This window comes from Meleagris gallopavo, chromosome 3, assembly GCF_000146605.3.
Source record: "Meleagris gallopavo isolate NT-WF06-2002-E0010 breed Aviagen turkey brand Nicholas breeding stock chromosome 3, Turkey_5.1, whole genome shotgun sequence".
Classification (NCBI taxonomy): domain Eukaryota; kingdom Metazoa; phylum Chordata; class Aves; order Galliformes; family Phasianidae; genus Meleagris; species Meleagris gallopavo.
The window spans coordinates 31,255,343-31,281,293 of NC_015013.2; the positions used below are offsets into that span (position 1 = coordinate 31,255,343).

A 25,951-nucleotide genomic window follows, 5' to 3' on the forward strand; every position below is an offset into this window, starting at 1 on the left:
ATTAATTACAGAATGATATTTCATCTTCAGCAAATATGTACTCATTACAATCTGCAATTCTGATTTTTTTTTTTCCCCTGCTTGCCTCATCAGCAGAAAAGACCCTATATATAGGCAAATTCTTTTCTGCACTTCTCAATTCCTCAGCCAATGTTACAAGACCAAAAGGATGTCAGGAGCTGGTTCTTACACACACACAGGGAGTGTGTCAGCAGAGCTTTTTGTTTCCTTCACCCATTTCAGAAGTAACTGCTCTTAAAAAAAAAAAAAAAACTACAAATCAGAAGCAACTGTCAAAAAGTGCAAGTGTGTCTAAAACCTAAGATGTGGCAATCTGGAGATGTTCCAGTGGTACCTGAAATTTTGGTGGGCATATTTTCTATGAACTTGACATTTTAACCAGTCTCATCCCTTTGTTAGTGCATCATGGGATCTGAGAGGCAACAGTATTGAGAAAGATGTAGTCAAGCCAGTCCTTCATGACTGTGTTTAGGCATGCCATGCTTCCCACTTGCAGAAATGGCCACTGCCATGGGTGCTGCCACAGGTACGGCTGCATGTGCATGGACAGGCATACCCAGCCTCATCCTCCACTTTCACAGGTACAGCTGTGCTCTCAGACACAGGATGCAGCCTTGCACAGGCACAGCTATGAGGGGAGGCCGGTCTGGGCCTGGCATCAGGAAAGCCATGGGACTTCTGCCTAACCCTCACTGCTGATTCCAACCACCTCCTAACTTTGCTATTGGCTAGAACGGCTTTGAGGGCATTTTGTGCCCTCACTTTTCTCTCCTGAGCTCTATAACTTCCTCATCTGCTTTTCCTGCCCAGGGAGCAGCCCTCTTTCTCTCCAGGGTGACTGTGTCACAATGACATCACTGTGGCACAGCTTCCACTGCCCACTGTGACATACCACTGCTTAGCTTGCATCAGCATCAGGAGGAGGTGGGCAGGCTGATGGGCATCAGGAAGCTGAAGAAGGAAATGTGTGGATTGGAGAGTTGAGTGGGGAGGAGCCTGATGAAATTCAGCAAGGGTAAGTGTAGTGTCCTACACCCAGGGATGCATCTGTACAGGTTTGGGGTTGAGCTGCTGGAGTGAAGTTGTGTGAAGGGCTGGGTGTCCTGGTGGACAGCAGGTTGGCTGTGCACCAGCAGTGTGCCCTTGTGGCCAAGAAGGCCAGTGGTATTCTGGGGTGTATTAGAAAGAGCATGCCCAGCAGGTTGAGGGAGGTGATCCTTCCCATCTACTCTGCCCTGGTGAGGCCACATCTGGAACACTGTGTTGTTCTGGGCTCCCCAGTTCAAGGCAGACAGGGAACTCCTCGGGAAAGTCAGTGGTGGTCTGCAAAGATGACTGGGGGCCTGGGGCATCTTTCCTGTATGAGAAAAGGCTGAGGGACCTGAGACGACTCAGCCTAGAGGAGGGAAATAGGTGACAGAGAAATAGAGAGATTCAATATCAGCACTTATCTAAAGGTGGTGTCCAATGACAGGATAGGGGGCAACATGTACGAACTGCAACACAAGTTCCGTATGAGCATGGGAAGATATTATGAGGATGACAGAGCCCTGAAACAGGCTGCCCAGAGAGGTGGTGGATTTTCTCTCTTTGGAGATAATCTAAACCTGTCTGGATGCTTTCCTATGTGGGTAATCAGCTTTAGCAGAGGGCTTGGATTAGATGTTCTCTGTAGGCCCTTCCAGCCCCTGTAATTCTGGGAATGGGAATACATGTTTCAAACTACATCCAAGAGACACTGTTACTTCCAAGTGTGAATGTTCAAATTGATGTTTAAAAGGCTTTTCTGACAAACTTTTTTGAGGGAGGGAATGTTTCTGGGGGAATGGAGTAATAGTGGCAAGTGGAGATGGGCAGAGAGAATTGTCACCAAATTATTTTCCTGTCAAAATGAATTTCTGATATGAAACTTTAAATTTAGCCCTTGTGCTGTAGCATCACAGTGCAGAGAAATGAGGAGCCGAAACCCTACCTGTGTGTCCTTTTGGCCACTTAGAGTCTGGAGATTACTTTTTTTTCTCTATAGTTACAACAAAGGGCTAAATGAAGTACCATACTTCAGAACAATAAGGAAAAAACAATAAATGTTCTGAGTATAGTAGAACCACATGCCCACAAGTAGCAGAATTTCTTAGGATGCCGATCCTTCATTAAGCTATTATATATGATATTTGTAAAGATGGATATAGAAAAACTAGGATACAGGAGATTGGAATTGATGTGGTGTTCTTAGAGAAAGAACACACTGCTTGTTAAACCAGTTAATTATTTTTTTTATGCCATACATAGTAAAGGTTGGCTGAAGGAAAATTAAGAGTTGGCTTGCAGGTGATTCTAGATCGATTATGCACCCACTAGTTTGTAAACACCCTTTCTCATCCAGTACCAGTTTTGAAGGTACTGACTTTTGATAGGAGTTGGAATGTTCCAGATATATAGTCCCCTATTAAAACTCCCTTATTTTGTTGTGGAGCAATTCATTGCAGGGTAAAGAGCTGGGCTACTAATTGCGGTGAGCACTAAGAAAATACTGAAGATCTCATTTTTAATAAATTAGTGGCCATACAGAAGTAGAAAGAAATGCTGGAAACAAAGGATCACTCAAAACGTCTATTGCCTACAATGTTTTATACCTGCTGATGCAAACTGCGCCTGCACTGCGGAGCAGTAGTAAAGCATCCTGGTTTCAAATACTTGTTCTGTAATAAGCAGCATTATCTACAATGTCTTTCCTTTCTTGAATTTAGGAATTGCCTTAATATATTTCTCAAGGAGGGCCTACCTGGGCATACCTGAAGAATATCTTCTGGTCAGGGATGATCTGAGTTTTCAACTTGGTGCATGAATTGGGGACTAAGAGCACCTCATATAGATGCTTAAAGAAAATTCCTTCTCATTTTTTTTTTTTGAGATTTTGTGAGATTTATTATGAAAAAGAATAATCCAGCCTAGTATTTGGTAACAGCTCAGCTACCACTGAAATTTATTCAATCTGCTATCTGCCTAGATATTCACAGTTTTCACAAAACTCAAGCTTGAGAATTGCACATATGTGTATAGGCAGTGTGTTTTATTTATTTCTCTGGTGTGATATGGCATGGAAATAAACTAGTGTATTTTATGTAGAGACTGAGGTTTCAGTTTCCTTATTCAAACCCCATTGTTTTTAAAGTTTTCTGTGGCTTTGATTTTCAATGCGGTACTTCTCACAGCTTTACTGGGGTTTGATTATGATTTATGATATTCTGCTTTGTTAATTTCTGCCTAGTCTCATTTGTGAACTTGTAATATTGGGTTTTGTTTTTACTGAAATTTCAACCAGTAGGGTAAGGCATGTATTATTACTAAGATACCATCATTCAGCATAATTTGGCTTAGCTGATATACTTACTATCCTACTAGCTAACATGCATAAGGACAGATTTCTGACTGTGGGTAAGTTCAGTGTTGAAATTCTTATTTGTTTCACTGTTGTGAGGGCTATAATGTGTCACCACAGGACTCTTGCTGAATGGATATATTTTAAATGGCTCAAAGCGAGTTCAAAAGATGCTGTCTCTGACATGCACTCTTCAAAGCAGGAGTACAATTCTCTGCTGCAAAAGAAAATATCACAAAAAACAAGCATGTCTTACCTCTCCCCCTTACTACTCTGAGTTGTGCCAGAGCCATCATTTTTTTCTTAAATACGACTTACGTTCTGCTGCAGATCTTTATAACTTTCCAGACAGTGTGTAAATATTTATTTTGTATCTCACTGCTTTACTCATTAACTCAAAGGTGATAACAGTTTCCTTAAATAAATGTTTTTAAGGAAATGAAATACTGTACCTTGCTAAATGCTATATGCTTTTTTTCATAAGGTGACCATTTCATGCCAGCTGCTAACTGCAGTCTGTTTGGGGTATTCTGCCATTAGATGTGACATGCTTTGTTTCTTGAGAATGCCAGCCTCGAAAATGACCACAGATGGCTGTTTATGACTAAGCAAAATGTAAACACAGATTTAATCTAGAGTAATCAAAACTTGATGCTGTTCTTAGATATATCTACTCTTGATGCGTCTCCTGCAGCAGTTTACTCTTCTGATATCACTGTAGATTAAATGTAAATATTACTGTTCATGAGAAAGCATGAGTTTTGCAGGAGCCTTTCAGGTTCAAATTTCTATCTTCAGCAGGTAAAGAAATAAGGAACAGAGAATTAATTAAAAGTGGTGTAAGGCCCAGGCTTTGATCCACTGAGGTGGTTCTTTTTTTTTTTTTTCGGAACAAGGCCTCAAAGCTGAAATTCATGGAAAATCTGTACTTTGAGCCTTGGTCTTCAAGTGTGGGATTTGATTCCCAGAATCCACATTTGTGGCTCAGTGACCAACTATTATTCCTGTTCTTGTGAACCTGACTTCACAGTTTAAGCCAGTTGGAAAACACTTCTGTAACCAGAGCAAGAACAGCCTGAGGCTTGAAAAGATTACAGATGAGGATACTTAGCTGTGTGAAAAATCAGCTGTACTGGTATATATTTCAGCACTTCTCCAGAAGCTCAGTTTTGCAGGTTGCTGAGCACTGCTCTGCTGTCATCAATTCCACCTGAAACCAATGAACCAAAACTTCAGCTCCATGAATCAGGGAAACTGTACTGCCATGAATACATGCTTGATTACTACTGGAAAAAAAAAATCAGATCTGGAAATGGCCTGAATTCACAGGTGTGTGTTTTAAGTACACAGTTCTACCCAGTGTTGTTGGTACCAGGGAAAGTTTCTGATCAAATGGGATTTTTTTGGCTAGTAATAAGGAAAAGGAAGTTTGTTATTTTTCATTTGAGAGATTTTTTTTTTTTCTCTTTTAAGCATTGTCTTAATCCTTAGTGCAACAGTTGTTGGGAAGATGTTGAAAACCTCCTCTGACACAGCAGTTCTTGTCTTCTTTTGCATATGACAGTTGACTGAAGGTCCTGCAGTGTAGTCAGATAGCAATGCTTCAGTGCCTGAGTAGGTATTCTTTATGTCAGGAATTGCAGACTTGGAAATGTTCCCTAGCAAATCAAGAAACAGATGGTCTTCATTACATTGAATTTTCCTAAGAAACTGTGGAAAGAAACGGAGGGACAGTGACGACAGAAACTTACATAATTCAGTAGTATTTTCTGCTTTTTCACAAACATTACAATTTGGACCAAAACAGAGTAGAGAGAGAAAGAAAGCGGAAATAGAAGGATAAACAAATACTCTTGTGTTTGCACTAGTCTTCCTTTTGCAGCCTTTAAGAGTTTTGCAAAATGCTCCAGGCCAAGTAATTTTTTCACCCTGTGAACCCTAGAAACTCATCCTAAAGGATCTCCATTAACTACCACTACCTTGCCTGTATGTAGAACAAAAGCTCAAATCTTAATGTCAAAGTTTTTCATGCATTAATGAATTTCAGATTTGGGAGACCTAGAGACAGCCCTGAGTCACTGCTTTCTTTAATTTGTTCCTTTCATGCTTCTGTTTGAAGCTATGCATCAGAGCATCTACTGCTATCTTTCTTTCCTTCCTCTACCAGGCTTTCATGCCTTATGCCTTCCTATTTTTCATAATCATTGTGATTTCATGATCACCTGCAGTGTCTGCATGACTGATCTGCAGGCTTAATTTGGGGCAGCAATTCAACACTGTTTGTCCAGGTGTGTTTTCACACATACAGTGGTGGTAAATTTTTAGTTTAGGAGTAAATGTCCTATTAGTCAGAATTTCAGTCTTACATCTTCCCCTTGGATTGTGCTTGGACATAAATAGCATTGGATTTTCACAGCTCTTTTATGACCTAATGTACTGCAGTTTCTTTGGTTACTGAAAGTGTCAACTTTACCGTGGGGGAACAACAATTTTCTAGCCATCTCAATGAAGACAAAGATATTGTCTCTCCATAACCAGCTTAGTAATCCTTTAAACATTTCCCAGCCCAGATTCCTACCAAATTTGTAGGAATATGAGACATCTAGTAATCAGAAGTTGCACTAATTGTCATTCCAGTCTCTTTTTGAATAATGTTTTAGTTGTATAAATATTGAAGTTAGGAGTCTACATTTGTTTGCATTATTTCTGGCAATTAATCTTCCAAGGAGCCAAGAGAATATGTGAGAAGTGCTGATGGCTTATATGACTTCATTGTAATGCTTTCTTTTTAACTGTGCAACTTGTGTAGATATAAACAAATAATTGCAACTGAAGATTCTAGCCACTATTTATTCACTTTTCAGCTTTTCAGTTGTCTTTTATAGCAAAACAGTTAGGGAGAAAATAGTCTCTGCATGTATCATTTGAGCTAACTTTTTATTCTTGAAGTAGGAGCTGTATAAAAATGTTTTGAATAATGACCTTTGGGGCATAACAGTACTACACAAATCTTACTGTCAATAGAGCTAGTGGCAAGAAAAACAATTGAGGGAACACATTAGCACTCCAAAGCTCTGTTTCACAACAGAATAGTTACTGAGCTGACAAACACCAGACAAGGTTTGCCTTGCTGCAGTAGAAATGACTGCAGCTTCTTGTCCTCATTTTTAAAACAATATTTACAATTAAACGTCTAACCCAAATCCATCTAATAAAGTAGACTTACTGGTAAATGCTGGTTCAAGCATTCTCAGCATGTGTGCACCCCCGATGTCTTTCCAGTCTTAATTTGTACTAGTCGGCATCCATTTCCTATAATGTATTGGTGCTCAGCATCTGAGGGAATTAGTAGAAATAAATTGTAAAATGGTGCTTTACTCCCTTTTTAGGTAGTTTGGGACATGGGGCAATAGCCTTTCTTACCCTTACTCTTTTTGTTACTCTTTTTGTGTTCCTGACAGGTAAACACAGAGTTCTTAGAGCTGTTTACACAAAGCACATGCCACGACCTGTCAAGCAGACAGTTCTATAAGATTATTAATATTGTTTAATTTTGAACCTTGAAATACGAAGTAAGTTGTTTACTTTCATTAAGATGATGCCTGCAGAAATACTTGTAGGAATCTGTGCTAAATGTTGTCCAAGTGAGAAATACAGATCTTTGAATGCCTGCTGAAAGTGACCACAAGTGATGCATAAAAGACTTGGGCTTTTGAAGGCACTAAATTACTACAAACTTTGCTGTGAGCCTTCACATAAATACATTTGAGGTTTTCAGTCTTGCCATATTGATAAACCTACCTGAACTGATGCACCTAAGCTCTGAAGTAACCACTCCATTGAAATACTCTGTTGTGACCCAATACCTATTACAGTAAGGCTTGTTCTAGCATCAGTGAAATACTCAACTTAGGATGGGAAGCATCTTCAGCCAACCATTCATTATATTCACTGTTCATTTCCCTTGTGCCAGTCTTGAATGGCTGTCTTAAGTACATCTGTTAGTTAGAGTAGAGAGGTAGAAGATTCCAGTGGGCTCCTCATTTATCGAATAGATTGAGTTTCCCTCAGTTTTAAGAGGACAGTAGCCTCCAGGTAAATAAAGTATTTTACATTGTACTGTAAAGACTCAAGTAACATTTCTGTGGGAACATAAATAATAATTGCTCTGTGTTTAGCAATGGCTCCTATCTTGATCTTACAGACCTCCAGGCATCTGTAGACTACTCCTAAGGGATCAGTGAAAGATAATTAATAATAGCAAACCACTGGTAGAAGTTTGTTATCTAGGGATCCATACATTCAGCAGAAAATTATTGGGTAATATATAAGAAAAGCACTGAAAAATGCAGGGAGCTGCTGCATCTGGGACAAATCATGTTAGTAGTTGAAGAAACATGCTAAATTGTGATGCACACAAAGATATGCCTTAAATATCTCAAAATGAGAAGGTATTCAGCTGACACATCTAATGATCTTACCCCATTTTGTCCTGGGAGCTCCATTTCCTTTTTGATTACATTTTCACAGGGCTGCATTTCCCTTAAAATCATTTGTCCTAAAATAGGTCTATTTCTGAATCAATTTTTCCAGTCTCATATTTCTGAGAGAGAAATGGGATATTTTTAAGTGAGATGTCGCTATATGACTGTCTTTAGCATCTGATCATCCCTCAGGTAGAGTGAAATCTTTTAAGTAGTTCATTCTTTGGGTTCTTTCTGTTCACGCTGGTGGCGATGAATACATCGTCATGGATTGATACAGACTTAGCAGCAAGCCACGTAAAAAGACAGAAACAGAGGACTGTAGCTTGTAAAAGCAACGGGCACATTCAAACAGATGTTGCAAGAGGATTTGTTCTGAGGGTGTACTGTCAGAGAGAGGATCATTGACTTACTTAGATTTACTGCCCAGCAGCAGTCTGAAAGTTTTTCCCTTTTTCCTACTTGCATAATTACTCTGCCAGAGGTTCTTATAAGGGAGGGAGAGAGCTGAGAAGGGCAATCTACAGTAGAAACTTTATATATAAAAAAACTGTGTAGCAATGCAAGCATTGTTTTTGATGCAAGAGCGATGCAAGCAATTTTTTTTTTTTTGGTTGGCTGTGTGAATCAGAAGAGTGAGAAGTTTTCAGTTTCACACAAAAGGGGTTTGTTCAGAAAATGTAAACATACGCAGGAAAATAAAACGCTAACCCCCAATATTTAGTTTAACCTGAAGTGAAAATTGTGCTTACGCAACATTTTGGTTTTTAAGCTTTCTGGTAGAAATACAGCTAGATCTACAAATAAAGCACAACAGAAATACAGCTGATTTTACTCAAAAACAAGTGTTAGAACAATCAATTTTCAGCTGCCTAGCTTTCATGCACACTCAAATGGACAAGGCCTAATGTGGTAAGTTCAGGCTGTATATTGCCTAGATAGGCCCACATGCCCAGCCCCTGCATGCCTGGTGTTTGTGGACAGCAAGTGGTAGATCTAAAAATGTTTTTTTCAATCAGGAACATGAGATGATTCTGATGAACAGCCTTCTTAAGAGGTTAGTTGGATCATAACTGGGAAATGGGAAAAGCTGAGTATTTTGGACTGAACGATACTTAAAGTACACTTTGTTAGTAACTGTTTAGCCACGCAGAAATAATGGAGGCCTTCAAATTTATACCTTGATTACTAGCATGTGGATATGCTGTTTGAGTTATGGAAAAAGACCAGATAGCCTTGGCTATGGAATATTCAGGGGGTATGGTAATATGATAATAACCAGTTACCAAGGAGTAGTTGTCTTTTTTTCCTAAAACCTTATTAATTGTGTGAGCAAAAGCATGCAGAGGAAGATCAGACTCATTGTTTGGAATGGTTCCTCCTCGGGTTGCTAATCTCTTCCCTTAAATGTTGATCAGCTACTCCGACTGCCTCAATGAAATCACTTCTGGAAGTAAAACTGCAGTATGTGTGAGCAACGTGACTAAATGTAGGTGAGGAGGATGATGCAAAAGCATGGAATTTTCTTAAAATAGGGAGTGCTAGAGTCATCTGTCATTCCGGCAGTGACTTTTTCTCCTCCTTTTCTTTTGCCACACAAGTAGTTAGTAGGCTTGAATTTTGAGCAGGCTGTTAACAGATGACTTGTACTTGTGTTCATGTGTGCTGCAGAGTTTCAATATGTATGATTGCTTATTCAGAGGATCTCAAGAGTTAAAAATATACCCTCATACATCATGAGCTAAGATCAGGGTCATTGGTGAGTTTTTATGAAGAGCTGGGCACAAAAGCATGGGGCAGAACTGGAGTCTCACCTGTTCTGAAGATGTACTCTATAGATCAGCTTTGCAAAAACAGATGCAGGAAAACCATTGGGAGACGGATCCTTCACCAAGAGTAGAGTGTTAGCAACCCATTAGATTTTTGTGGAAACGAGTTCTGTAAGCTATTAAATCAGATGGCTGTTCTTGGCCACTTTCCCTTAGTTCTTAGAGATCTCTTGTCAAACATCAGTATGTAATGATGAACCAAAAAGAGAAATAAGCCTGACTTCAAGTGGCTCATACGTTCTCCATCCTTATATCTACAGATTGCAAGATGTGACCTCTATGCAGTCATAATCTCAGGTTCCCCTAGAAATTTTCTGATATATCTCTACTTGTGAGATGGTGCTTTAGCTCTCTGTAAGCGTACAAAATGTTTGGATATCTGTGTTGTTACACTTCAGAGCTGACAGGAAAAAAAAGAATACAATCCATCTTTGCTGTGTGATCACCATATAGGCAAAGACTTTCTCATTCAGGTTCGAGATTAAATCAGAGCTGTTGGTCTCCAGTAATTGCAAGTTTTCAGGTGGCATCAGGAGCATGTTAACATTTTGAATGATGAAGACTGCCTCAAACTACCTGTTCTTGTGCAGATCCGGCTCTTCTTCACTAAGTCCTGTTTATGGATTTAAACAGAAAAGTAAGCCAATTTGGTATCTAATGAAGCAAAGTAACACTTCTGTTCTTAGTTCTGCATTTACATTGTATTTTCTCTCCAAGAAAGAAGAAGCACAATCTTTTAAAATTGTCTTTAGAAAATTATTACTCAGTTATCAATAATCAGTCAAATTCATGTGTCTTGTTTGATGCTTTCACTCTACATTTTCATATTAGCACATGGGAACCCTGAAAAATTCTACCTGGTAACGGGGGAAAAAAAAGGTATATAGGAACAAAAATCACATCTAGGCTTGTATACTTTCTAAATACTTTCAATTATTCTTTCATGGTATTTTGAGAAAAGTTATTCAGTAATAATAAGTGCTTTTGCACCATGAGATAACGAGGTTATGCAACTTTAAAGATTTGAAAATTATTTGGAAGGGATAAGGACTAAAACTTTTGAATTCTTATAAAGCTAGTGTAGATCCTAAAGCTGAGCATGGCTGCGCGTACTTCTGGTTAAGTGTGTTTGGAATTGGAAGTGACTTGCAGAAGATGTAGATGGTTATTCACACTGATTTAAACAAAAGATAAGAGCATTAATCTTTCACAAATTCAATCTTGTGTAATCAAAAAGCTCATGTTTATGATACAGTTAAGTAGCATCCAGTCCTGGACTCTCAGTAGGATCAATAACTGTGTCCTGTTGATTGTTTCTAGTAGAACAAAGGTGGTGAATAATATTTTTTGGCTGAAAACATTTTGGAATGATTCATTGATTTGAATTTTTTTTTATTATAGTCTCTTTTTTGACATCTTGGGAAGCATCTAAGTTGAATGTATGTGAATTTACATAATTGTTGTTACTTTGCTACCCAAACTAAGCCTTCTGCAACTTTGTGTCATAGACATTCTCTTCCATTCCCTGTACTGCTGTTACAGTTTTTAATTATTTTTTTTTTGCAATAATTATGTTCTCTTTAATACCTGATTAGGTATTATTCTGTTCTGAACTGAATCTACCTTCTGTTCACAGGAGAAACATTTGTTCTTTGTGTTCTTACATTATGTCAATTTTTTAGGAAGTATAACAGTTGTAGTCTCTATTAGGACATCAGACTATGAATAATTCATGCTGACATGCTTTATTTTGGTGTGCGTTTGGCTCAGTAGCACATTTTAGTAATAGTAATGCTGCGGCTGTAAATTTCACTAGTAGTTCAAGAAAGGCTGTTAGATATAGCTTTTAGAATTCTTACTCATTCAATGTTAGTTAACTTCTGGTCGAGTACCTTATCTGAGATTTCACAACCTATCTCCTTGCTGCATTAGTCTTGTCCCATCAGGTGCCGATTTAATGACTTCCAAGAAGTTTTACAAGTACACAAGAAGTGTATGTCAGATTATTGTAGCAAGGTTTAATTAAGTATGGTATTTGAAGTTAAGTGTAAAGATCTAGAGCGTCTTTATTTTAAAAGATTTCTGGACTTATGTATGCTATAATGCTTTTATTGTGTTCCTGGGTGTGGACCCATTTACTTAAGGTAGACTCCTTGCTTAACAATTTGCTTTTGCAGCAGTGCAATTTATTTGAGTACTGTGAAGTGATATTTTAGGCTGAGTGATTTATCCTGGAAAACAATATTTTAGGTGAACCAGAGGCTGGTACAGTGTAATGATAAATGGGCTGATTCACTAAGATCATTCATGTGGCTAACTATTAATACTTCTATGTTGGTCTGCATTGACTCCACTGGCAGCTAGAGAAAGTTGCACTTGTGTGGATTTTTGGTTTCACTTTCTCTTTTTGTCTGGTGAGAAATACTGAATACTATATATAAGAGCTAAGAGTTATACGAGGAGGTTGATGTCCTCTTTGTCAGAAATATGAAATTTAACTGTTAAATAGCTGTTTGAATGTCTGACCCAAGTTTCCTCATACTCAATTTTTCCTGCCGACTGTGCTCAAGTTGTTCGTAATGCTGTGTGTTTCAAACAAAACAGAAAGCTTTGTTTTTTTTTTTTTTTTTTTTCCAAGAAAGATTCTGTGAGATGTTCTGTTAGGTAGAGTTGTTGATGGATATAGGAGTTTCAATTCTATGCTTTTCCTGAAACCTTAGAAATTCAATGAAATTAATGATTGAATTTTAGCCGTAGTCTTTTTAATCTTACATTGTTTGACTCTTGCTGGCCATTTCTTCTTATATGTGGGGAATTTCATCTGCCATCTGGGGAGATCTTAATTCATCAGTGATCTTTTGAAACTCAGGAGCATTACAGTGTACTTTAGTTAATAATGACACCTTTCAATTTTGTTGATTTAATACCTTTGTTGTAACCGCTAGTAACTTAATTTGTCAGGTGTGTAGCATGGCATGAAATCCATCTGCCTTTTCATTTGTCCAGAAATTAGTATTGCCAGCTGGATGGATTAGGAGGATGCTGCAGTTCTTGATGTCATGTGTAAGATCCATGCATGAATCTATCTTGAAGATTTGTATGGTGTCTTGGAAGTCAGAGGGAGACAACCTTGACTTTTTCTCGCTCTTCCTCTAACTAACTAGTATATTTAACTAAAGCATATTTTTATTTTCTTTAATTTCCAATTACTAGTATGTGGAATTACAGGTTGGGTACAAAACACTAACCTGACCTTGAATAATTACATTTGGATAATTAAGGCAATAAGTAGTTTTGTGGCATTCACCATCTTACAAGGTGTAGAGAGAAAGCATTGCATCTACAGCAGAGCCCTTAGATTTTCCTAGTGAAGACAATATGTATTTCACAGATCACTCTGCACTCCTGCTATCTCCCTGAGAGCAGAGGCTGTGCTGCTGGTTCCTCTTGCCTTGCCATGCTCCTCTTGCCCCTCCAGCTGCCCACCTGTGGCTCCTGATCCCATACTCAAAGCAGGTGATTTACTTCTTCTCTTCTGGGGCCTGTGCCAGCTCGGCTGCCTGGAGACCCATGTCTAATTTGTCATTTCTGTTCCTGTAATGGCTCTTTTTTGTGCAATATTTCTTCCTCCTCCAGCAATCAAATCCCAAATGATGATCTATATGAACCTGTTATTGACTAACCAGTGCTGAATATGAAATAAATTCTGTAGAACCAATGTAACAGTTTGCAAGTAATGATTTATTTGTTGATTGAATATTTCAGAAAGTAACTTTGTGTTGGCAGTAAGTGCCATGAAGTGGGTAAATATTTTCAATATATAATGTGTGATATTTGAAGTCAGCCAAATTGGCAAAAAGTGGGACATCTTCATGGCACCACAGTGATAATTTCACTTCTCACTGTGACAGATAAAAATGTGAAAGAAAAAACTTTGAGGAAGCAAGATAAACAGGAAATCTCACTGCAGCATTGCACTGAAGTACAGTTGTGAACAAAAATGTTGCAGATGCTGTGTTAACTGCCATTATCTTTGAGATAGTATTCATAAAGTTTATAATTAATTTGGATGAGTTTTTACTGTTGCAGCTGAATTTTAACTTTACAGCATTTTAGCATGCTCTTTTTTTCTTTGACCTAAATCAGTCTAATTTTTTTTGTCTCCATTAAAATCACAGAACAAAACCACTGTTGTTATTCTAGGCTTTGCTCAAGTAGATCAAGGAGCTTTGCATTGCTAAACAAGCTGTATACTTAGTCATAAACAGAAATGTTAGAACTCTGCTCAATTAAGTGAGGTGAGTGTCCACACGAGGGAAGTGTGAACTGTTTTGCTTAAACCTGTTTGTAAAATAGTCCAGTGGAGGAACAAAAGAGTGAAAAACAGCAACAAAACTCTCAACATGTAATTGGGCATAATAACGTTTAAGCTTGAAGAAAAGCATTTCATTTGTAGGTGTAAATGAAATGTCAACACAATTCAACGTCTTCAGGACAGTTCTTCATTTACGTTGGTTAGCATTTACATTTGCATTTCGAAGGATGATTTAATATATATGTAAGGTATTTTTTTAAACTAGGAGATTATTCAAAAGAGCATGGTATAGTTTTGCAGATAACATACAGTCGCACGTCCTAGTCTTGTGATTGTTTTCTATTCTAAACAGAAGGATACATTTTAAAATGCTCTGAGAAATAACAAAACACCCTTTGTGATGCCTTAACACATTCAAGGCAATTCCTCATGATGTTATTAGATTCCGTTCTGTCGTTTCAATACGTTCTTACCTATTTACACTCTTTTAAAGACATGCTTTTGATTAAAAAGAGTGGAACTCTTTGCCTCTGAAAGCAGAGGTCCTTGATCTATCAGCAGGGCAGCTCTGGGGGCACTGGCGGCCTTACAAGCTTTCACCCAAGCAGTCCTTGCAGATGCCCCATAACCCTAACTGAAAGAAGCTGACCTTTCAGTCCCACAGGCATGTCACTCTTTGCCCATGAGGCTTCTCCTCTGAGTTAACTGTGATCGTGAAGACCTCATAATACCAAACCACGAGGAAACACCTGCCTGCTAAGAGAGGTAGTCACCAATTCTTTTTGTGTTAATGAGCCAGTATTCTAGGAGAAAGACAAATATCAAGATTAGAGTGTTTTTTGTCAGCAGAGTGAAACAAATGGGAGGAACAGTATGAAGTAGTTTTGAAGGCTTCAGAATAGATCAGATCCTGCAAACTATGGTGCCATTGCAGTGTTTTATTAGTTGCTGGGTGCTTGAAGATCCTCCAGCCTCCTAACACATGCATGGAATTTTGGCTCAAGTAGCATCTTGCAGAAAAAAGACACTTAGATCTTTATGTATGTGGGAGTTATCAGTAATATGTTTCAAATGTCTGTAATAATAAGTTTGGTGGTTGTTTTTCTATCTTCAAGACTCAATTTTCCATCTTCTCATGAAGTTTGGATCTTAACACTCTGAATCTACAATCCATTATCAGATTTTTATCTGTCACTCACCTATGGAATGTTTTGGAAGTATCTCTAGCCACCAAACAGCTTCTGGTTTTTATTTGTTTGCTATTCTCTAGAAAAAAAGCTACGGACAAAAAGTATCTCAAACTTTCCATTCAGTGAAAATCTGAATGGAAAATGATCAACTGCACATGCAGGATCTTGCTACAAAGAGAAGACATTGACAAACTAGAAGTCCTTTTGTGAGTGCCTTTTCTTCTCCTATCTGGATTGATTTCTGTGGTTTGAGATATGGAGATAGAGGGTTCTTTCTGCCTCCAGAAGTATTTTCCAGGCAGATTTAGGGGAGATCTTACTCCAAACTGAACTTTCTGGTACAATGGATGCATGCACAAGACCAAAGAATTCCATGAGGTGAATTTATTTCTGAAGGTAGGTGAAAAGAAGTGAAGGTCTGCTCATCCTATTTTGGGATTGTTTTGTCACATCCTTATTCCACAGTGAAGAATGTGTTTGTGCTCATACAGTTTTAAACTGGTGACCCAAATAAGAAGAGGCGCATATCTTCTTGTGATACTTAAGTCACCCAATCTCCTTCTCATTGCTTTTGCTATTTTCTTGGATGTTTTCCTCCTCCCTTCCTGATGTCTCCTGGCCTTAGCCCTTTTGGGGCCATGATGTTTTTCAGTATAGCTGGGTTTCAAGTGTGCCTGATTTTAAATTGGGCAGCAGTATTTCAAAAGTGAGTGTGATGTGTTTAGTATGTGTGCTATTATGCTTTCTATATATTTTTTTTAAATTCTGAATTGTCTGATGGCTTTGTCATTTGCCAGATCTTAATTTTTCCATGCACAGAAATAGTTATCTTAATATCAGTTCTGAGGACCCTGGAGGTTATCTTGAGTTATCTAAGTAAAGTCACAGCTGACATTATCTCTTGTTTGCAGTCGCCTTTACAGTCTGGATGACCCCCAGAGCTTTTTCTCAACCATCATTTCTATGATTCATTAGGTATTAGTCATGCATTTTCTATGTATCAAAGAGGTCTTTATCTTTGGATGATTTCTGTGATTCCTTAACAAGCTTGTGATGGTGGGGGGAAAGTCATTTTCCATTGCTCATCAGCAACCCAAGAGATGCGTACTCCTGTTTGTGGCACCTTGTTGATGTGTCATGTAGTGTTAGTAAAAGTCTGAGTCCTTTTGTAGCTGGTGTATCTTTCCCTCTGGGAAGAAACCTTCCATCTCACAGTGATGGGGGAGACCTGAGCGATTGTGCCTTCCGATTAATTTTAGTGGTTGTCTGAAAATCATCACATGTGGCACACAGGTCTGTGAGGGCAGACTTTGATCAAGTAAATAGCAGAGAGGAAGAAGTTATATTGCTGGAAAGCAGTTGGAATCATTGGACACTATGTGCAGCACTTAACTCACTGAGGTTTCTCTTATTTTATTGCTGGTTGCAATGTTGTCAAAGCAGTGGTGTTATTTGAGACTGGTGGATATGACCTGGCCTCTTGCTGTTTGGTTATGAAGAAGTCAGTAGAACTGCTGATGTGCTATTTGTAGTGCTTTATTTATTGGGCAGAGTGTGCTGTGACATTGGAGCTGTCTTTGGCAGACCCTGTACCCACACACTTTCATAGAATAACAGTTAAATAGATTAGCAGTGGATAATGGAAAAATGGGCATCAGCTGGGGAATTGCAAAGGCTGTTTTATGAGCTGAGGATAAAAAATGAGTAAAATTTGAAACATGTATTTTGGCTAAGTGAGAGACAGATGGAAGAAATCTACAAATCTTGGGAGTGTGAAGGCTCTCCTGGAAAATGCAATTCTGTTGAAATCAAAATACTTCATAAAAGTAAGTCAACTGCAGTGGATTTCTGCTTACAAGAAAAAAAAAAAGGAAAAAAAGAAGGCTGTCAGACAGAGCGCATTTGAATGCTTTGGAATGTTTTTGTTTTTTTTTAATTCTTAGCTTTGAAATGATTCTTTCAATTCATGTTTATATATTCTGATCTCTCTAGAAATGTAAACAAAAATAAGAGCCATGGAATTTCCTTTCCGAGATTATCTGAAATGTTTCAGGTTCTGCTCTAATTTGGAGCAAAGCCAGAGTATAAAATCCTTGGAAACTGGTATCATCCATTCAGCTCCCAGGGGGCCCTAGTAGGATACATGTTCAGAATCAGACTACAGCTACTATCTCTTGAGATGCAGAAGCACCGATAGCCAGTAGCCAGACTGCAGCTCATTTGCTTTGCTCTCCAGATTGCGAAGGACTGAATGTGCAAGTGGTTTTGACATCCTGCTGTGCCTGATGTCCAGCCTCGGTGATACTGCTTCTCCTGTCACATTGTGCTGAGAAGTAGCAGTCTTTCCCTTTCTATGTGTGTGTGTATGTATTTATGTGTATGTATGCTGCACCTAATGTCTTTCAAGATCAAAACAATTGCAGGGGGAAATCTTGAACTGACACATGCTGGAGACAGTGTTTGAGACTTAGTGGAGCTGATCTTTGTCTTCCTTTTTCTGTAAGATCTTTTACCAGGTGGGACAAGTGATGTCTGTTACATCTTACAAGGAACAGCTCTTCTGTTGTTGGCAACTCACTAATTGTTTTTACATAAGCATCAAGCTGTATCACAGAAGCTTTTGAGTGCATAAGATGTCCTTTGGTGCTGAAGAAGTTACTACTCTTATAGGAATTAATGCAAAATGTTTTTTGGAAATATGGTTGCTGTCACTATGTATTGGACACTGTCCTTTTGCTAGATCTGTTGCATGACAATAGGTTTGTTTTTTTTAAGAGGCAGATCATTTTTCACTACGTTGTCTAGATAGGATATTTAAAGAAATATGTAGATAGAACCTCATCTGGAAGTGAAATAATTGAACGGTCCTGAAATGAGAATCAAAACGGGGGAGTAAAAGCTTGTAGCTTTCATTCTGTTTTTTCAGAATGATCTTTGCATTCACCATGTATAAGAAACTTTGTATTTTGTGGATTTTCTGTCCACTTTGCTGCAGTCTCTATTGTGAAATCTGTATTCAGACCTTTTTCTTTCAGGCACGCATGTCAATCCCACAGTGAATAATTGGCTGTGTGTGGTAGCACGGGAAGAAGACATGTCTTGAGTATTTGCAAGGAACGTTCTGGTTTGCAGAACTTCAACAAATAGCTACTTTACGTGTGTTTTTTCAAACCAGTCTATGAGTCTGTAGTTTTCAGATATAGTAACCTTTAAATGAGTAAATACAAATTACTGGATTGTGTGAAGAAATCATATGGTATTTTCAAGTGCTATTCAAGAGCATTTTATGCATTCAAGAGTAATGGACAATTTGTTCTCATAATTAGAGGAGCTGGTTGTTCCAGTTACATATCTTTTCAGTACATTCCTCACTTGGAATGGAAGCTCAATTTCTCTCTTCCAAATTTTGTTTCTTTCACTGTGAAACCAATGTAGTTGTGCACTAGAGGTAACCCTGATCTGTATGACAGTTGACAGTAGCAGACTGAGAGGGTGCCCAGAAGATTTTTGAGTTTCTTCTGCTGTGTGAAATGGAGATAAATGAGTTCCATCTTTTTAAGGTATTATCCAGCAAAAACTTGTACAGTTGTTTTGTACCTCTTATACAAGGATTCACCATCTACAGCTGCTGTACTGTACCACTTTTGCTGGGATTCACTGTTTCAAATGTCATTTTTATCACAAAACGTAAAAGGGGATCTTGCATTATTTGGGTTAAATGTTTTGAAAACATAAAAGTGCTTTTAAAATTCAAATAAATTACTTGGAGATAGGGAAGCAAAATGAAGACTTAACATTTTTGTACCTACAAAGGGAGTCTACTTAAGGGCTATTGCATCTTTAACAGCTAGTGAGCATACTTAACATGACAATGTGCAAATGTGACTTTGAGTGTAATACCTTTGTAACAATTAGAACTAAAACTGTAAATAGCACAAAAAATGGAGCTATATTCAAAATGAGACATAACTCCACAGAAAACTATTTTAAATACGACCAAGTTCCAGCTGGATATGAAAGAAAAAGCATTATATACAGAAAGTGACTAATTTATGCAATATCTTTTGAGTGGGTTGCCTGGATGCATCATACAAACTAAATTTTGTCAAAATTTGTCTTTTGGTTCATGACAAAGATTTTCTAATTGTAGGTGAGAAGGAAGAGCCAGAAACCTGTATCAGTCTGAGGAAAAAGCAGGTTATGAACCCAGCTTGGTATAATACCAAGATGAAGGCCATTAAAGTTTATTAGATTTGTCTAATAATGGATTATTTATGGCATATCTAAAATCTGAAGTTAGTTTGCTTTCAAATCCCCCTAGTGACAAGTAGTCCTTTATGATGATTTCATCGAGATTGCCATTAAATGGCTAGACCGAAAGCACTTAAGAAGATATTTATTTTATACAGCAGCAGGAAGCAGAGTGTGTTCTAGTGTTACTTTTGCACTCATGAAAAAGTTTTGTTTTTCAGTATGTAAATTTTGAATTTGCAAAACGTATGAGCTCTAATAAGATCCTAGAACCTCCAGTTCAATGCTTAGTTCATAGAAATGCAGGCTAGCCTCTCTAAAGCAGATTGGCGTGGATGTTTTTCTGGGCTGACCACAGACCCAGTGCTCATCTCTCTTGGGAACAAGGCCTAGAGCTGCTGGGAGCTACGCAGAAATAGTCTCTGTTGGTCTTCTGGTCCTGATGTTAAAATCCTTCGCAGAACAAGCTCAGGTTACTCAAGGTAACTTGCTTCCTGAAGATGTATTTTGTAAATCTATCATATAAGTAGGCCAAGACTGCATTTTCTTCATGTAGGTTTCAGACACTGTTCACAATTGCTCAGGATGCCTGGCCTTCAGGCAGATGCTTACTCAGGTGTAATCTTGCCTTATATGACCACAGGCACACAAACATCACTGGAAGATAGAGTGTGAGGGCCGAGATAAATATTTGATTTAGATGTTTTCAAGCATTTCAGAAAGCAATTAGTTCCTGGCATTTTGACCAGGTAGGGGTACAGATAAAGACATTATCTTGGCAATTGAAGTATTTCATTTTTGCACCTATATTTTCTGTATCTTTTGCTGATCATTTTCCATGAGTCACTTAATTGCTGTCTCTAACAAGTCTTTGTGAGGCAAGCTGGAGCTGTACAGCAATCCTGAAGTCTATGATAAGCAAAGAGAGTGCTGAGAGGTAATAGTAATAGAGATGCTGGCTGGTCTCCTAAAATCCTTGGCTTACCCCTGAGTCTGTCAAGGATTCCTTCAGCATTTACTTCTCTTTAGCACCCTTAGACAAATCAGCCATTGTACTCAGTAAGAAGTATCCATCCTTCAGGCCTTTCTGAAGACCATGCAGTCTTTCACTGCTGTTTTTGTTCTAGAGAAGTCCTAAAAGAAATGTTTAAAATGTGTTGATTCACTTTTTTCTTTTTCTCCTTGAAAACATCCAGAGAGTTTTTGTGTTTCAGTGTTTATTTAAATAATCATATGGGCAGAAACCCAACTGTCTATCAGGGAGATTTGCAGCTCAGTGGCCCATCTATGAAGAAGGTAGGAGAGCATGAGGACAGTTTTACTGGAATGCATGCTTTCAAAATGCATGTGACACAAGTATTCACATGGTGCACCCAGGGAATCCTGTAGTACTATATTTTTTGGTGCATGTAACCTAAGCTACAGACATACTACTTGCCTTTTGTGTCAAAGACAGTGATTGTAATGAGGTATTAGATATCTCGTGCTGCTTTAAACATTTAAATATCATAGTAAAAGTAATAGATCTTGCTAATTTTTTTGCGTAAGTTTGAATATATTATCTTATTTACATTCAGTGGTGCCCAGAAATCAATGCTAATCATTTGATGGGTTTTCAGGGCTATGATTCTCTGAATTAAGATGAGTCATTATTGGGATGGAGAGTCAGCAGTCTTTATGGAAAGCATAATTTTTTTATTCCTCAAATTCATTTAATAAAGACAATATTGAATTAATTGAAGGGCAGACATGCTGTTCCTTGAATAGGATGGGATTTGGTTCTTATTTTACTACTTTTTTGTATTTACAAAGCAAGGAATTCGCCAGAATATCAAGTTGAAGTTTTACCTGATGTGCATAAGCCAGTAATAGGTTCGTTTGTTTTTAGTTAACAGTTTGATGAGATTTGTGTTCTGAGTAGCAAACTCTTTAGCTTTTGAGCTACTGGTTTAAAATTTTTTAAAGATTCTTTTGTAAATGAGAGGCATTACTGGTATAACTTTTCAATTATAAAACAATTAGACACACACACACACACACACACAAAAAAAAAACAAGTAGGCAGTTCAAACAGTTCCTTTAGCAATAAACTCTTCCAAAAGAATAATGCAAATATGAGTTGCAATTGTATTTAAAAAAATAAAAATAAAATCATGAAACTTAAATGAAATACATCTGACATCTGGGAGGGAAAAACACTGCCTTATGTAAGAAAAACACTCATAAAAATAAATAACAAACATTTGAGATCCTTGAACTTACTTTGCTTTACAAAGATATGACTGTTCTTCACAGAATAACGGGAGTCCTTGTATTTCTGTATATGGGAGTCTCAACTTTGGAAATTGTACATAATTGGAAGCCTGTGCCACCAAGTAGAGATGTGATGTGCACATAATCTATTAAAACACAGTGATTTTATTCATGTCCTGTTTTATTTGTTTGCTTATTTCAGCTTTTATCATTTATGCAGTCTACACAATAGTTGTTTGTAAGGAGCATTGTTGAGTACTAATGACTTTATACATAGTCTAGATGAAGAGGTGTACAAAATGATGAGATAACACAGTAATCCTGACCTACTGTTTATCATCATCAGTGTGGTGGGATGTTGTTTTCTTTCAACGATGGTCAGCTACGCTTGTTGTCTTTAAACTTAGCTGTTCAAATGAAGGATATGACTTTTTGTACAAACCAAAGGGCTGAATCAGTCCTACCTTAATTTTTATCACTTTCTGCACATGTTCCTGTTGCTGTTACAGTAAATCTCTGCCCTTGTGATCTGTCATGCTAGAGGTTATCTTTTCTAGCTTCTGGGATTTCAAAGCTTGTTGTTGTCTTCATTCATGATTCAGAGGATGGTGGAGCTTGAGGCAGTGAACAGAGCTCTTTCATAACTGGCCATCTGTGATGAATTGCTGGAAAGGGAGATACACACAATCTACTGCCATCATGGGCGGATAAATACGAGTGATGGTGAATAGGGATTACGCAGTCAATTTTTTTTTTTTTTCAGCCTGTCCTGTGCGGTAAGGCTGCTTTTGTTGTTACTGAAGAATCCTCTGAGAAAGATGTTTCTCTGGCTGACATACCCGGCTCTTCATTTTGAGGCACCTTTGCAGCTATTTCTAAGCTGCTGAATCCCCATGGAGTGTAGTCCATTTGCTCTCCTGTTCCTTTGAAAATAGAGACCCTAGATCTGTATTGCCTGAACAAATACACTTGTTTGTAAGAAGCATTTCTAAATGCAATCATTTCCTCATTCTGCAGCTACAGTAGCGATGAGGTTTAATTGCACATCTTATTTCAAGAGTCTTTTCGAAATCTGAAATTGAGTTCTTCCTTTTTAAGACTAACTCTTTTTAAAAAAGATGCAGTTCACACTGAAGTAATTTTTGAGAGGGGGAAAAAAAACAAACAATAAAAACCCAACGCTTTAAAGATCTCTTGGTACATCCTTTTGTGAAGGTATTTTTTTTCCTGTTATCTTATTCTCAGGTACTTGTGGATCAGTTGCACTTATGCTTTGTGTATTTTGATAGCAAAAAGATAAAAAAAAAAAAAGGCATATTTTAAAAACTTCTTTCTTCTTAGCTGTGTATTTGACTACTTATCCACATTTTCTAATCAGTGTGCTATTTTCTAATTGGTTAATGTACACCAGCTTGTAGAATTGGAAAGGGTGGACTTATGCAGTATCCATCTGAGTTAGCTAGTACCTTTGTCGTTAGGTTTAGAACAGTCATCCTGAGATTGCTTTGAATTTTCAACAACCATTTCCTTTGTATTCCAAACATAGTTGTGGTGCTCACTCACATGAAAAATATGTTTTGATCAGTCTGTAACCTATAACTCACAGGTTACAGCATAAAGGTAGCTCTAGAAGCAGATCAGGAGTTCTTTCAGGACAGTCATCTCCTCAGGTTGGATCATTATAGTAGTTCTGCTCCTACAGTGAAAATCTTGATCTTGTCTAAAAGTTTTGTTCCTTCTAATCATACTGGATGGTGCAGTAAGGACTGCTCTTGATTAACGCTGCTGGCTTGCCACTAAGGCTTATAATAAACATTTTTCTCCCCAGGTCTGTAGGCTTTTGTAGCAAACTACAAAGTGATCTGAACTTCCTCTCAGTGAATGCCCACCAATATCTTCCTTTCATAGATGTACTTAGCAGAAAGCAATACAACACAGCTTTTAAGACCACATGGCGCTACCTTGCCCACTGAGAACAGCTGCTTGTTTCCATCAAGGCACAGCTTTACTTTAACTGCAAGTTTTGAAATATTAGAGATAGTAAGCATAAGGATATTAGAGCCTTTTTTTGTGTCTGTGAGATATTGTGTATACGCTACTGAATACTGAAGTAGATGGCTGCAGTTGTGCTGTTTTATGTAAATTTTAAAACTATATATGATGCTAAATATAAACTATTTGGAGGTTCATAAAATGTAGCCCTGTAGGAATATGACAATACTTCTCATGTCTGTGAAGGCTGGGTTATTTGTTTGACATTTCTTTTCAGTTGACAGATATAGACATTTCCCAGCTGAATTTGAGAGGGCTGATGCACATCACTTAGTCTAAATGTGTAATGTAAGTTACTGTAATGCTATTTGCTCTGAAGGCTTCAGATTTCACAGGATATATAACTGTACAGAACCTGAATCCACTTTCCAAGTTCAGCTGTGTGTTCTATACAGCTGGCTATATATGTAGTGCAAAACTTCTATACGTATGGACCATTCCCTAATATTCCTGTGGTGCGCATTTGATACAAGACTATTGCTCGTGCCTTGATAGGCATGAGAGACTTCTGTTCATTTCTACAGACTTTTGCTCAGGCAGCACCTTTCTGGACTGTTCCTCGTATTGATGGTAGACATCTGATAATTTAAGAACAAGATCAGGTCTTACAGAATGTTATACAGTACCTAAGGGACTGTAAAAATATGCAGAGTAGAACTGATTGGATATTATCCTGAATATAGCAAAGAAAAAAATGTTGCATTGAATTCACAGTAATAAAAGAGATGTTATGTTAGTAGGCTAATAACTTGGAGAAAAGGATTTCATAAACAGGTAAATCCTCTAGAGGAATTGTTTCATGAGATAAAAAACAATGCTGGAAAACTCAATCTAAGAAGGATGATGACAGAAAGGAAAATCTTTTTTCCTTCCTTCCCGCATTTATTTTTACTAAAGAGAAACACTGAATCATGGGCCTCTTGACACTTTCAGGAATTGTCTTACTGTCCAAATGGCCTACAGAGAGCTTTACTAGTAAAAGAAACTGATCAATAGAATGAGATATTAAAAAGGGGAAATATCCCCTGCTTACTCTGGGCAGCACTGTCAACTCTCTATTGGATTTATGATCTAGAGGAAATTAAATACTGACAACATCACCAGTAAAGATAAGTGTATATTGTTTAGCATTAATGATAGCTTGATTTAGAAACTCTAACATATGTTTACGTTAATATTTCTTTATCAAGTGACTGTTGATAAATAACTATAGATAATGATGGCAAACAGAGTTGCTTTTATAAATTACAGTTGTGATGTTACATTTTGAGCTCTGGATTTGCAAACGTTTTGCCTGCTGTCCTGGCAGAGCTCATTATGCTTGTGTGGTATTTTGTGTGGATAATTGTATCACCCATTTATGCACATGCTTATAGAGTTCTAGAAAGGAAATTAGAAATGCTGGAGCAGTTTTCTGTGCAGCAGATTTGGAACTAGGTGCCTGTGGTAGACTCTACATTCATAATTAAGCATCTAAATTCATGGAACTATTTACAAAGATGATAGATTCCTGAGAGTTCTTTTACTTGCTGTAGGTATACTGATCTTAAAATGAAGCATCAAACTGTGGTCTCTGCAGCTCAAATAGGTCATTTTTCTTAACTTTCCAGCTTCCTTAGAGTTGCAGACTCTTTTGAGCTTGAGGCATAACTGCACTGATTGAGACTTTATGGTTTGCTTCTGTTTTAAATCATGTAGTAGGAAAAGGCTGGTGGCAGGTATCCTTTCCTCTCAGTGATATCAAAAACCATTTGCCTTTTGGGAGTTATTTTGCTGACATTTAGGGAGGGAGGTTCAAAGATCACCGGGGCTAGAAGTCCTTTACGAAAGCTGTCTCACAAGACTGGTGGTGATCAGCAGGAATTGTGTTGCAAGGAAAGTTATGTTGTAATATATATGTATACAGGAAGAAGAGCATTACTGCTGTCTACATCCAGGTTATCTCTGCAATGACTGGAAAAAAAAAGAGGAAGAAGCTCCACACAAAATGTCATGAATCTTCTGGAGGAGTCTGTAGAGGAATCTTATCAATCTAAACGAAAGTTAATATAGAAATTCTCCAGCATGGCTGTCACATCTACTGTAGATATTGTTAACATACTGCTGTCTATATGCTATTTATATAAAAATGGAGGAGGGAAACGTCAGGTTTTGAATTTTTTGAATTTTTTTTTGCT

The 25,951-nt window shown here is 37.8% G+C and overlaps 1 long non-coding RNA gene across 2 annotated transcripts in view; it reads left to right on the forward strand.

Moving 5' to 3' along the window:
* The first annotated feature begins 895 nt into the window (after positions 1 to 895).
* Positions 896 to 25,951, forward strand: part of LOC116216449 — a 394,546-nt gene continuing 369,490 nt past the window's right edge. Inside the window, exon 1 of one of the 2 annotated variants that reach the window (XR_004159200.1) lies at positions 896 to 1,036. This is a non-coding gene — a long non-coding RNA (uncharacterized LOC116216449). The remainder of the gene's footprint in view (positions 1,037 to 25,951) is intronic. The other variant, XR_004159201.1, reaches the window with a different exon arrangement.